The sequence below is a fragment of the Rhyacophila brunnea genome, unplaced genomic scaffold (assembly GCF_057557595.1).
Source record: "Rhyacophila brunnea isolate RB1 unplaced genomic scaffold, BYU_Rbru_1.0 scaffold_12, whole genome shotgun sequence".
NCBI lineage: Eukaryota > Metazoa > Arthropoda > Insecta > Trichoptera > Rhyacophilidae > Rhyacophila > Rhyacophila brunnea.
In genome coordinates, this window is record NW_028232774.1 from 8,824,302 (window position 1) to 8,834,766 (window position 10,465).

At 29.2% G+C, this 10,465-nt stretch overlaps 1 protein-coding gene across 1 annotated transcript in view; it reads right to left on the reverse strand.

Moving 5' to 3' along the window:
• Positions 1 to 8,342, reverse strand: part of CARPA (Carbonic anhydrase-related protein A) — a 180,490-nt gene extending 172,148 nt beyond the window's left edge. The window contains exon 1 of the mRNA XM_085940132.1: positions 8,005 to 8,342. The gene's annotated coding sequence lies outside the window, so the exon portion shown is untranslated. The remainder of the gene's footprint in view (positions 1 to 8,004) is intronic.
• Between the last annotated feature and the right edge of the window lie 2,123 nt (positions 8,343 to 10,465).

Sequence of the window (10,465 nt, forward strand, 5' to 3'; positions counted from 1 at the left end):
GTATTAAAAGAATAAATTACGGATTTCTTCCGAAATAACTTTTCATACAAAATAGAATTAACTGAAAATGAATTCAATTATACTTAAAGATGATTAAAAGTATTAAAATAATGCATTGTCGCCGTGTTCTGATATATTCTAAAAGTTTCAAAAGTCTAGCTAGTCGGGAAGTTAGTTAAAAATCTTCATTCGTCCAATACAAATCTTGGACAAATAAAAAAAATTATGCTGGACAAATAAGAATACGAGCTAATAAAAACGTGGTAAAATAGAACAGCGCGTGTCCATCCAGCCAATCAACAGCAAGTTAGATCAGATGACTCACGCTGTTCTTAACATTTTAAGGATCAAAAATAAATTTATAATCATTATCTAATAAAAAAAAAAAATACATTGCTTTTAAAACGGTTGTCTCGCAATCAAGACCGCTCATATCTCATACTTCTCATATTTGACTATTTCGGCTTATTTGGTATTGCACAAAATTTGATCCTTGAGATGACAACTTTTGGCGTGTTAGTATTGAATTAATACATTCGTTTACATAGTAGCAGTGTGAAGACGTCAATACAGAAATATTTATTAAAATAAAATCAGACTAGAATAAGCTCTCCTCCCTGTGAGTATGGTGAAATTTATATTATGAAGTAGATTGTGGGGTCATGCAGCATATTATGCGTTTTCAAAAAGACTTAAAGTTATAAGCCATACAGAAAACCAACCTGGAAGCTGTTGTGTAGATATCTTACTGGCTCCTTGACTAATTCTATTATTTTATTGTTGTGATTATGTTTTCTACTATAGTTTACAACGTTTTTCTTAGCTCGTATTTTTATTTGTCCGGTGGTTCTTTGTCCGGTACAAATCTTGCAATCGATTTTTAACTAACTTCTCGACTAGCTAGACATTTGAAACTTTTAGAATATATCAGAACACGATGCCAATGCATTTTTTAATACGTTTAACCATCATTAAGTAGAATTGAATTAATTTTCAGTTAATTCTGTTTTGTATGAAAAGTTATTTCGACACCATTATTGGTTGCTAGGGGTCTGGGGTCCTAGCAACTAAAATATTAATATAAACGTGCGTTACTATGGAAATAAATACGACATGTCAAAATGACACTTCAGTATTATTTCTATCAAGTACAATTTTTTTGATCGTTTAAGCTAGTCAAGTCAAGTTTATTGATTCAACAGAAAATTTAAAAACGTTGTATATAAAAAGTTCTTTTTGTCTTGTAATTATTTTTACTAGAGTCATATGATTATACAGACACATCATACAGTAACCAAGAGAATATTAATAATAAGTATACTAAAATGAATAAATAAACAAAGTGATTGGTTTAAACTGCTGAAATTTCAAATAAAATATTTCAAGTATCGTATTATACAATGTTTACCTTTATTCAGGTGATCAAGACATATCATTTGGCTGTGTAAAAGGATACTCGACACTATTTTTTACCACGTTTTTCTTAGCTCGTATTCTTGTTTGTCCGGTGGTTGTTTATCCATTACAAATCTTGCAATCGATCTTTTACTAACTTTCTGACTATCTAGATATTTGAAACTTTTAGAATATATCAGAACACGATGCCAATGCATTATTTTAATACTTTTAGCCATCTTTAAGTAGAATTGAATTCATTTTCAGTTAATTCCGTTTTGTATGAAAAGTTTTTTCGGAAAAAATCCGTAATCCAATCCACTATTATTGATTGCTAAGGGAGTGGTCCTAGCAACTAAATTATTAATATATACGTGCGTTACTATGGAAATCAAAATGACATTTCAGTATTCTATATTTGTTTGTTTGTTGCAAAATAGTAAAAAAAATGATTTGTTGACAATTGTCTTATTTGTCCTTAATAATTATCACATACAATTGTCAAGTTTATATGATTCAACAGAAAATTTAAAAAAGTGGTATATAAAAAGTTCTTTTTATCTTGTATGAATTATGCATATTGTTAAAATTAACTGTATAATATTCTCTACGGCTTAAATAATTGATTAAATTAAATAGTCTTACTTAATTAAAATATGTTCTACAATAAATAAATACTCAAATTTAGTGAAACACCATTAACAAATACCCAAAGGCAACCAGCGTAGCAGATATCTACAGAATACTATGATATTTAGCAGTATAACTACTATTTCCAACATGGCCCAATTGCCTAAAATACAATCTTATGTCAAGTTTATTTTGTTTTATTAATTAATATATTATTATGTTTTATTCAATGCTGAATATATAGAGTACGTAAATAAATACCGGATCATAATTTATTGGATATGTCAATCGAATATAAGGTCCCGGTCTGTTGGTATCTCAGTCTCTGTATCGCTCTGCACAATATCTCATTTTACCGAGATTTGGAACTTAGAACAGTATCATAAGTATTGTAACATAAAACGTAACTACTGTAACATATTGTTGTACCGATTGAGTTATTTATCCCTATAAAAATAAAGAAAATTAAGAAATAGATTTATGTGTATGTTGAAAAATATCAATTCTCTGATAATATATTATTAACATTATAATAATAAGTTTGCAGGTAAATACTTGGTAAATATTTGGCTGATGATTCAGCCATTGCATCAGCAAGGTCCGCAACTTTGTCCAATTCTTATTTGTTTCGACAACAAAACATGGTTGATTCGCTGGTAGGGTTCCTTGAAAAGTATTGAAGGTAAAAATTTTGTGTGAAACATCGGGTTGACCTCGTTCTTTGGAGATCATGATTGGAGGTAAAGTCGTGGTTGCTTGTAGGTTTCATGAGAGAATTTATTTGTCGTTAAAAGAATAAATAAAAACAATAATAAAAATGATAGAGTGATGTTATAATCGCGGGTACGAATAAGAGTACTGATATGATTGACTATATTATTGAACTAACTGGAAAAGTACCGAGATGTTAATATAACTGAGAGACTGATGATAAGTGCGCCGAGTAACGGACTCGATATGAGTGTGAGGATTTATGTATTGTCCTTGCTTTTTATACAAATTTCATACATTACAATAGACATTGTCGCAACTAAACAAATAATAGACCATATTGATCTAGTTATTATTGAGGAAATGCTGGCATTGTTTCCGCTACGTTGTTTTGTTTTGACAACAAAATTAATCAACAAATATTAAAGTGTGTCACCCTTATAATAATTCTGAGTGGTATGATTGCTATATGCAGAATTCTAAATTTGTTCTGTTCTAACTGTTCAAAAAGGTAAAGCGTGGAACAAATAAATTTAGTGAGCGTCTATTCATATTACACACCCTTGTTCATTAGGCAAAAACGCAATAATAATTTGTAAGTATTATATTATCACGTTTTAAAGAATTACTGCTAAGACATTCGTGATAAATAGGCCAAAGCACGCATCACTCTATCACGCAGTAGGACCTCTCCCATAAGACAAATGTAAAACAGTGGAGGATAGTGTTGAATATAACGTCAGATAGTATAATTTATCAAAAAAATACACAATACTTAGTATAAATTTTGTGTAATATACGTCTTAAATTGAATCTATTCTAGAACAGTTCTGGATAACCTTACCATTCTATGATGTCAAATGCCGTTATGTCGTATCGAATATTTAAATTTTAAATTCTAGTAAATTTAAGTATTGTACCTACTATAAGAGTCGATTTTTGCGACCCAGGTGTCGGTTTTCGGTATCTTTAGGCACTGTGCATAATTATCAATAGTAAATAACACACTGACAATGAATACAGTTAATTCGTCGCCTGTGTAATAAATTAATACAATAAAGTAATTAAAAACCTTCTTATCTAGCTACTAAGTAAACGATAGAGTATAAAATATAAAACAAACAAATTATGTATTATTGAACTATTTGTAAAAACCCTTACCTAATAGATAATTAGATAAGTATTTATATCGGGTGTTTTTTTTGCTTAGATACTCGTAGAACGAAATAGTTAACTATCAAACCGAGCTGTGATAGTGCGCTAATTGACATTATTTGTGATCAGTATAGTCTGGATAATCATCGTGCATAGAATCATACATGAACAATTTTACCAAATCATCAAAATTTACTTTGAAAATTCATCTTCGATTCGCGAAACGTATGCATGTTGTTTTACCGTAAAATTGCATCCAGCGATGAGAATCATTTTAGGCTTAATAGGTTTGTTAAGAAGCAAAATTGCCACGTCTGGAATGAGAAAAATTTAAGAAGAGATCCTTCAGCCTTATGACACCTACAAAAATGCACAGTTTATTGCGGTTTATACGCTGATGGAATCATCAGCTATTATTTCATCAAAAATTATTCTGGAGCTTGCATTATGGTCAATATATTTTTTAAAATGCATGAATTTGATGTGAATGAGATGTATTTTCAATAATATGGCGCAACATGCCTTACGGCGACCGTAACTATAGACTCATTGAAATAAAAAAATGTTCTGTCAATTGGCCTCCAAGGTTTTTCTAATTTAACACCTCTGGATTATTTCCTGTGGCTTATGCTGATAAACCAGCATCAATAATTGGAGTTTACCCTTTTTATGTTATTCGTAATATAATAATAGCAGAGCTCAAAAAAGTGGACCTCCAGAATGCGCTTTGTCAAGAACAGCCGCGGTGCCACATGCCCGAAAATATTTTCAAATGTTAATGCTAGATATGTATTGATCATATAAAAAAAAAACAAAATTTGTTTAAAAGTTATTTTTTGTGCTACTTTTTTACAAAATTTCAAGTTCTATTGAGCTTCTATTTTTTTTGTTAACAGTAGTGAATACAGTTACGAAAAAAAACATAACAAATAATCATTCAATCATAATGGAAAGATACACAGAGTGTATACAAAAATTATTAAATTGTATCACAACAATAATGAATCTAACGTTGAACGATTTGGATTTTTATTATGTAAAATTTATTATCCAAATAATCGACACACGCTATTTCACTCACTATTTGTAATTTAATTAGAAAATTTGAGTCAAATGGCTAATGTGTGTAATTTTAATAATACAACTGATCAGAAACGTAGAGGTACTGCTGAAAATATCGAGGTTGTGAATCAACGTGTAGATGAAAATCGAGAACAATCAATTACACGTAATTTTCAATAATTTGGACTTTATTATTAGGAATTGTAGGCTAGGAATATTCTTCATAGAGATTTGAAGCCGTATACAATACATTAAAATGCTTTTGATGAGTATTAAACTACTATAATATGAAAAAAGTGCTGCATTATTTTTATCAATACGTACAATGTCTCTGAAAGGAATTAATAGTAAAGTTGATACCATTCAAAAACTAGATATTATGGCTATTGACTATAAATTAACAGGGGTACCTAGTGATCGTGTATTATAACTAACTATTAACATATTATTATAAAAATACTGTTATACTCGTACCTATCCAATACTTCATATAAATATGTACATGTAAAATTGTATGATTTCATACTTTTATGATTTCCAACAGCAATTTTGTCACGTTTTATGTTAAAATCTGTGTGTTGATAACGGTGATAAAAGTTTAAATCGTAAATATGACAGTTTGATTTAGATATTAAAAATGGCAAGCATTAAAAGCATCGATTTTTACGAATCTAGATACAAAATTTTAATGTATTCCCCCGGTATTACGCACCGTAAATCTATTTCTGATACAACAATGAACCGAGAAATCACGATATGTTATGGTTTCTTTCCGTGAATTTCAAATGTATGCTAATTTATTACGCGGAGCTACTAAGTACTCATAAAGGCGGGTTGTAAAAATAACTTTGCCACATTCCAGGGTAATATTTTGTATTTGGAACAATGCGCGAATTTGAAATCAATTTATGGCATTCCTTTGATTCTACAGTATATAAAATTTATATGAAGTATGAATTTTGTAAAAAGTTTTTCACAGTAACATTTTAAACCAAAATAGCATTTTTTATTAGATACCTACCTACCTAATTATTATAATTTAATCACTCGCTGTCTTTATGCTGCAGATTTATTCTACTGTTAGGGATACTATTTTTTTTTAATAGTACAACCACTTGGATATCTATTTCCTATTTTATACTAAATACCAGAGCGTTGGAGCAGACCTTTTTTTGAGTTGCTCTACTCCAAAACCTAATACTTGCTCCAGCTCCATTCCAGGGTCTGCTCCGCTCCGGGTTAAAAGTTTTAATAGGTGTTATATGTTTAAAATGCAAAAATGTTATAAAATAAGTAGTTTTGAAATAAGGTTTATTATTCGTACTTTTCATTATTAATTAAACAAAATTGCAAAATTGTCAGAAAATTGTCTTTCATTGCCTCTTCTGTCAAAAAAAGTGAGATTATTTATCACTCGGCAATGTAGCCGTATTTCAAATAATTTCAGTGTTTCAAAGTGTCAAATATAATATTTTCATCGGATTATAGGACGATAATTTAAAAAAAAAAATCATCCTGAGTAGTGGAGCACAACAAATGTTGGGTGCTCCGGGTAAAACCCCATTGCTCCACTGCTCCTGCTTCGCTCCAACGCTCTACTTAATACATCTGTACGGTATGTATTTATAAATTAATACCTTACTCAAGTATAGGTAGGTATATCTTGCAAATATAAATAAATCAAACGTATAAAATAAACTTTTATATGCTTAGTGAGTATAACACTTATGTTGGCTTAGTTATTGTAGGGACCGAATTTCTATAAATAAAAATCACTGGCCATGGTTTCCAATCCGCGGCTTGTCGAAAAATGCATGTCGCTTTTTCAGTGCAAGAACCGAATGGGTTGGACAAATGGCTAACGACTATTTCTCGTAAAATAAAGTTTGATAGAACATCCACACTAAGAAGGCCGAGTGCGTATATGCACCGGAATATAATATATGGTATTTTATTTTGTGTATATAATTTATTGGTTACCTAACTTATCAGTGGCAAAAAATAGTATATTATCAATTAACTGTGTATAAAAAATAATTACTTAATGAAATGCACTGTAAAACTTTTTAACGTTTTTTATGATTTACATTACATTTTACATTCACTATGCATTTTTTTTTGATTGAGATTAAAGAAAAACTAAATTAAACCAAACCCATCACTACAGATGGCCAGGGTCAGGGGCCTGGCGTAGTCGACCGACAAACATATAACATATCGTAAGAAGGCAAAAACTAATTTGAACCACGTCTATTTGATAAGATTAGGATCCTTATAAAATGGATGCAAGACTAATAACTGGTAATCGTGAAAGAAAAGTCTTTCAATGTAATCTCTGTGAAGAATACATACAACCATTATTATGTTCTAAATTATAATATACGAAAATAGTTATTTATTTAATTTATGTATTTCTCATGCTAATTATCGTATATTTTGGATTATATTGTTAAATCATTTCATATTATTCAAATAATTATTATTATTATGACGTATAAACATATGGTTATGCTTACAATAAGCTTTCAGTTAATTGTATAAAGTATTTTGAATTTAAACAAAGTAGGCGCCGAATCACTCAAAAAGCAAAAATCGTAATTTATCTTATACGAAGACTTTTTAAAGTTTTCTGTTAAGAGATTTTCAATTTCATTCAACCGTTTATCAGAGAAGAAAAAATGCATATCTATAGGTATATTAATCAGTAATTAATGTTCCAATTTATAAAAAAATATTACATAAAACAGAATATTAAAATTTGAAAAAAATTACCTAAAGTGTTCTTGGTTTTAATTTTAAATAATAAATATAACAAGTATTAAAGTAAATTAATAAAACAAACTGTCATTATAGTAATGTACTTACAAAACTTTCTCAATTTCAAACTTTATTAATATCCTACATTCAAATTAATAATTTTGGCTTAATTCACCTACGTAGAAAGATAATGCATATTATCACAGTGCCAACTGATATTGGATAATATGAATTAAATATGACAATAAGGTACAAATTTATTCGTACATTTTATTAGAAAACTTATTAACTTACATATAAGTAGATACAGATGAATCACCGCTGCGGCAAAACTTTAGACGAACAAAACACTAGACAAGGATTAAAATACCATTGTTCTTACAGAATGAAATTTACACTTTATTTAAATTATTATATTGAAATCAAAGTAAAATAATTAAAACCTACTTAAAACTCATAAATAATTAAAGTAATATTTTATTTCAATGAGTAGAATTAGCAATCACTCTTCACATTTTCATACAAAGAAAGTATATCGTCGCGAGCGAAATAAGTAGTATTGCGTAAGTGAAAGTTTTGCGAAAATCGGCGTCAAATACACGTCTGACCCGCACGGTCTCCCGCGCCGAACTGAAAAATTTCCTCGGCTCACTTTGCGCCCTGTGAAAGTAGCAAGTCTCTAATTCGTTCCGCTGACGGACGGAGCTCTGAAAATGACTAACGAATGGACGAGAATCTCGCAAGGGGCGCGTTTTACTTCGCCGCGTAGTGGGGGTGCGATGGAAATGATGAAAAATACGTCAAATGAGTCACTAGCGGATTTTCATCCTAAAAAAATGCGTGGGGTGCCTATTAATCATAATATCGAATTGTTCTTATTTCAAACGTTCTTGGTAACACGTCGATGTTAGCATAAGTCAAAGATAATTTAGATTTTAGGATCGTTCTTTAACACCTGTGTTACCAACTTTTACATAAAGAAAACTTCCCAGATGAAATAATAAAATAAAAAGAAAACTGCTATACTTTTTAAAGTTTTAAGAAATATTGCAACTTTGCCATCGGTTTTTGAGTTAGTCGATGTTTTTGTTGTAAATATTGAACTTATTTGTGATATAGAAAAATGCTTGATTATTTAATTGGCGCTGTTCAATTGTTTTATAAATATTATCATATTACTGTTGATTATTCTATAGCTATCTTGAGATAAATCCTCACATTATTAATATATTTTTTTGGTAAATTTACAAAATAAAATACAGGATAATAAATACAAATTTTTAAATTATTATAAATGTGGAAAAAGTACTAAAAATGACAACCATTACCTTAATATAGTTATATATAATATACATATAAAATAGTATATATTTTTTTAATTCTATATAATTTTCAATACAATACAATATATAAGTATTAAATTTAATATTAGTACCTACACTCTACAGTATGATATAAAATAGTTAATAAAACAGTTATAAATAATTAATCGAGGATAATAATTTAAATTGCATGTATCTTGGTGATTTTATATTATTCAGTTATAACTCCATTATTATGTAGAAATTAAGACCTGTCTTTGTATGTCTTGACGATAATGTGAAATCTGAAATAATTTTAAATTAAAAGCAATTTTGCAGAGTTCAATAAATACTTTTAATATTGAACCGTTATTGAAAAAAAAAAGAAAAAAAAGAGAATTAAATTTTTTTAATGAATTTTTAAAAATATTTATCAAATTTCCAAATAATAATGATACAAATAAAAGGAAACAGGCATATGAAACTATGCCACAGCTGTGTGATGAAGTAAATAATTTTGTTTAACATAATGCCCCTAACGTAATCTTACGTAATATTACCCCGATTACTTAGAGTTGAGGAGAAAATTAGTTATTTCAAGATTAGTTCTGAAAATGTGTTTATAGAGCTATCAATATAAATAACTCAAATATTATAAAATTTATATAAAATGATTATTTCATATAACAATAAAAAAGTCTGTAGTTATTTTTACGACTGGAAATATAAAATTATTAAAATATATATGGTATGTAACGAAACATGAAAAGAGTGTACAATCACTCCATATACAGAACATATTTTGTATGCTTAAAAAACTTTAGTTTGGTCAGAAAAATCTATTTAAACTCCATGATGTCAGGATGTTTTTTTTACAGCCCATGCAGTTTTCCTCCCTGAAATATAATAACCTTTGTCAGATTTAGCTTTCTTTTCACAAATTTTCATGTGATACGTTTTGTTCTAATTTACATAATAGTTTGAAATAATCTGATTTGTGGTCTCAAAAATTTCGAAAAAATACGCGCCCCGGTTGAGATATACCCGGGATCCGGGCCAGGGTCTTATTATTAGAGGTAATCCCGGTCAAACCAAAATATTTTGCAGCCACAGAGATGTTTATAGTTATACAATTTTCGTGCATGCTAAACATGGCACGCATAATAATAATATAGACTCGCCACGCTGTAATAAAAAAATATTTTGTTGCACTTCGACCAGAACATCTTTTAAATATAACCACTTACCATGACTAGGGGAACAGAACACATTGTAAAACATCCTAATATTCTATCCTAGGGATTCCCAACTCTGTGTACCTTTGCATGCATCTACGGACATGTTTGTGTTATATTTTATCATTATTTTCAAGAATAAGCATAACAAAATTAAAATACAGATCGCGATTCACTGATGCGAATCTAAATAATTGTTTACACGTTCCACACAATTCA